The 4,668-nt window shown below is 42.9% G+C and overlaps 1 pseudogene; it reads right to left on the reverse strand.

The window, feature by feature from the left end:
- Positions 1-3,813: 3,813 nt before the first annotated feature.
- LOC113457138 lies at positions 3,814-3,904 on the reverse strand (annotated as a pseudogene).
- Positions 3,905-4,668: the final 764 nt, after the last annotated feature.

Raw genomic sequence — 4,668 nt, forward strand, 5'->3', positions numbered from 1 at the left:
AAAATTATTGAATAAAAATTTTTAAAAATGAACCTGGGTGGTGGTGGTACACACCTTTAATCCCAGCACTCGGGAGGCAGAGGCAGGCAGATCTCTGTGAGTTCGAAGCCAGCCTAGTCTACAGAGTGAGGTCCAAGACAGGCTCCAAAGCTACAGAGAAACCCTGCCTCAAAAAAACCTGAGAGAGAGAAAGAGAGAGAGGGGAGAGAGAGAGAGAGAGAGAGAGAGAGAGAGAGAGAGAGAGAACATAAATAAATTTAATTACTAAAAAGAAGATGAAATAACTTGGGGTTGAGGGTCCAGCTCTGTGCTGGAGTGCTTGCCTAGCATGCACAGGCCCAAGGTTCAACTCCCTGTACCCTCTCACACACGCAATATAACTGGTTTCATTTAACATAGCTATACAAAAGCTGTGTGAAAAGAATTTCAATGCTGCTGTAGACATAAATATTTACATGAATATAAAAGTATCCCCTCTATAGATAAGAGAAAGAGACTGAAGACATGATCTGGGAGCTTGTGGGGAAAAGATAAGTCTTCATTGTATAGAATGCTTTGTATCACAGGATTTCAGTCTTTCTCATAAGAAGAAATGTAACTTTAAAGGGGAAAAATAAATATAATTCAAACATGAGCCAGGTGGCTAGCTTTCGTATTGACTAAAGATGCTACCCAGTCTGCTGGGGGGGGGGGGGAACCATCACCAGTCTTCCCTAGCTGTGAGCCATGCAAGTTATGATGTTAAATTACCAGGCAAGATGTGTCCACTAGTTCAACAGTGGCACAGCTGTTATGGGAGTAGCCAGCTGCTTTCCGTGTTTGAGGCCTGAGGCAAAGGATGGAATTCACACCTGATACTGTAAACAGAAGGTTTTGCTTAGATGGCCTTCTTAATGTTTATGCCCACAGGTTAGTCCTGCTTGACCCTCAGAGGAACTTCTTCTCTTTGCAATGAATGGTGGCTAATGTAGAGGCTCACACTTGGCCAGCCAAAGTGCTGAGAATAAGTGAGTGTTGTGTGTTCAACCCCAAGTGAGACATCTATAACACACCCCACAAGGGCCAGGGAAGGTCATGAAGAAGGGTGGTGAGTTGAGTAGAAGGATGAGGAGGATGCTCTGAAATGTCATATCTGGACATGGCTGCTGTGCTCATGAACTCACAGTGGTGGCCACAAGAAGACTGTCAATTACTTTTCTTTTCTTTTTAATATTTATTTATTTATTATGTATACAATATTCTGTCTGTGTGTATGCCTGAAGGCCAGAAGAGGGCACCAGACCCTATTACAGATGGTTGTGAGCCACCATGTGGTTCCTGGGAATTGAACTCAGGACCTTTGGAAGAGCAGGCAGTACTCTTAACCGCTGAGCATCTCTCCAGCCCCTGTCAATTACTTTTCTATCGCTGCCATAAGACACCATAGCCAGGACACAATTGCTCCTGGCAGTACCAATCTATTCCCAAGAGAATGCTGAGCACTGAAGATACTCCACTTGGAGCTTGTTTTCTTCTTGGAAAAACTAGGCTTTGGGCAAGGAACTGCCCAGGCATCGACCACTGACAAAATACACGACGTCTGAACAGGACAAGCAGGATACAAGAAAAAAGACTGTCAAATCTTGCCAAGACAGGGTAAGACAGTTTTGAAAAATTTCCTGTCTCTGAAAATGGTCAGTTACTCTAGGCCTTAGCCAAAGTTGGTTGTTCCAATGTTGCAAATGAGACTTTTTGGTGACTGCCCAGGTAGTCAGTTGTCTCTGGCATTTGTTGCACATTTTGGAAGTTGCTTGATTGCACTTCCTATTTACTCAAGTAATATTATTTACCTTCTCAGGTCTTTGATGGGGTTGAAGACCAGATAGTCGTAGTTAAATTCCTCTCACCCAAGCTATTTCTTTTTTCTTTTTTCTTTTTTTTTTTTTGGTTTTGGTTTTTTGAGACAGGGTTTCTCTGTGGCTTTGGAGCCTGTCCTGGCACTAGCTCTGTAGACCAGGCTGGTCTCGAACTCACAGAGATCCGCCTGCCTCTGCCTCCCGAGTGCTGGGATTAAAGGTGTGTGCCACCACCGCCCGGCACCCAAGCTATTTCTAACACAAGACTTAAACTCCTTAGGATAGTTATTATAACATTTATCATATGTTTCTTGCTTGATATTGTATATGCTGGTTGTAATTCTAATTTCTATATTTGATATATGTTCTTATTGTATATAATTTTGTATTAGGCTTAGAACTCTTATTTAAATGAAAGGGGAGGTGCTGTAGGACCTCCTTTAATTACCAGCCCACTTGGGTGTGGCCTCTTATACTATAAATGCCCATGTAAAGCACATTTCTGCTCTCTTTCTTCCAGCTGCTGGATTCGGTTCCTCTTCCCTGTTTGTGCAGAGGACTGTGATCTGTGAGTCTATCCCTAAATAAATAACCCTTTATTATACTCAGTTCTAAGCTAGTGTGAGTTTTCTTTTTAGCGTCCATCTTCATTCTGGGGATGGCAAGAGCCCTTCAGAACCTCAAAGCCCACCCCCAATGACATACTTCCTCAAACAAGGCCACACCTACTACACACAATAACTACCCAAAGTTATTGGTAGCTATTGACTTCTGGGCAAAGGGGAGCCAGGGGAGCCATGTTCTTCAGTGGAATTCCCCATGCTCATGCTCATGGGAGCAACCCTAACTACACTCGATCTCTCTCTCTCTCTCTCTCTCTCTCTCTCTCTCTCTCTCTCTCTCACACACACACACACACACACACACACACACACACACACAAAGATGAAACAAGTCCCTAGGAGAAAGGATTTGTTAGGGCAAATGGGGTTCAGTGGAAGGCTAAGATATATACACGCATGAAATTTTAAAAGAATAATGATTTTTTTTTGACAAGAACAGAAAATATCTTGCAGGAGTCTGCGCTCTCCTTATATCTTGTGGGTCCCCAATATTCAGGTTGTCACACTTGGAAGTAGCAACTTTACACTGACCCTCATTTATTTTCTTAACAAAAACAAATGAAAGAGGCAAATTGGATGTAGGATAGGATCATGAAGTGAAAAAGAACGTATGTGACATATATGTATGTATACACATATAATTTATGAAAGTCTACTGCAGTCCTCTATGTAATTCCTCTGCTCTCCAAACAGCCAACAATATTGACCTTACTGTTCTATATTGCACTTGAATGAAGCTTTCTGAGTCCAGTCGCTTTCATGAAATTCCCAGAGTTTATTAAAGCCACAGATGGGGCTCAAATTCCTGCCTACCGATCTCCAAGGCTGAAAACTTTGGAAATTTAGATCAGGCATCTTTATCTTAAGTGAGATTTCCTACTTTGAAGCCTGATTACCTTTTTCTACTTTATTTCTTTTGAGGGGTGAGATCCCCCATTGGAGCCAAGTGTACATCCTGAGCTGTGAGGTCCAGCAGATCAGAGATTTTGTTTTCTTTTCAATTCCCAGGAAGCTGTGTAGTTCTGGCATGGTATGGTTACGAGGTGCACCTGTCAAACAGGCTGGACTAGCTGGATTGCACCATAAAATGCCAGGCTTTGAGCAGAGAGGAACCTGCCTAGTATCCCTGGACTTAGCTGAGTGCACAACCTGACCATTGTAGATCATTTAGGAACACTGTCATAAGAACGAACTACCATTGCAATGAATTTGCAGAATGAATCTTTCTTGAGCTCCTACTGGGACCAGAAGCCTTGTATGTTGGTGGTGTTTTGTTTTGTTTTGTAGAAACATTTTAATAACAGTTTAGAAAAGTGTGCCAATAACCCGGAATCCCATGGGTTTTTAATGATGAAGAAGGTTGTTTGTGCCAAATCAGAATCTGATAACAGTTAAATGATGACAGTGTCACAAATAAACAAGAGCACTCTCTTCCCTGGTGGGGACATTGTTCCAATATGTTACCCAGGCTAGCCTTGAACTATGGAGTCCAGGCTGGCCTCAAACTTGCAGCAGCCTTCCTGCTTCAGCCTTCCAAGTGCTAGGATTATAGGCATCTCATTGGACTTACTGTTGTGTTAATTAGCAAAACAGACCCAAATCTCTGCCCTCATGAAGCTTTAATTTAATGTAATGGCCCTGATAGGTTAAAACATAGGTGGGAGGAGTAAACAGAACTAAATGCTGGGAGGAAGAGGAAGTGAGCTCAGACTTGCTCCCTGCTCGTGGTCAGACGCACATGATGAAGCAAGCCGCCAGGTCAGACATGCTGAATCTTTCCCGGTAAGACCGGACTACACAAATTATTAGAGATGGGTTGATTGGGATATCAGAATTAGCCTAGTAAGGGCTAAAGCTAATGGGCCAAGCAGTGTTTAAATGAATACAGTTTGTGTGTTCTTATTTCGGGGCATAAGCTAGCAGGCGGCTGGGGTGCTGGGGACGCAGCCCCGCCACTCCTATTACTGCAGTTGACGTCCATCTGTCTGCACTTCCTTCTTGGTGACCTCATCCAGTCTCAATTGTAGAGACAACTGTCTATACCCGTGCTCCCCAAATTACAGCTATAGCGCAGACTGCTCTGAATTTGCCTACCCAACATTGCCACTTATTGCTTAAAATTTAATATGAATTCCTGTTGTTTTTTCCCTAAAATCTGTGGCTTCCTACTGTCTTTTCTGTCTCAGCTAATGGTAACTCCAGTCTTCTGG

The sequence above is a fragment of the Microtus ochrogaster genome, chromosome 18 (genome assembly GCF_000317375.1).
Source record: "Microtus ochrogaster isolate Prairie Vole_2 chromosome 18, MicOch1.0, whole genome shotgun sequence".
NCBI lineage: Eukaryota > Metazoa > Chordata > Mammalia > Rodentia > Cricetidae > Microtus > Microtus ochrogaster.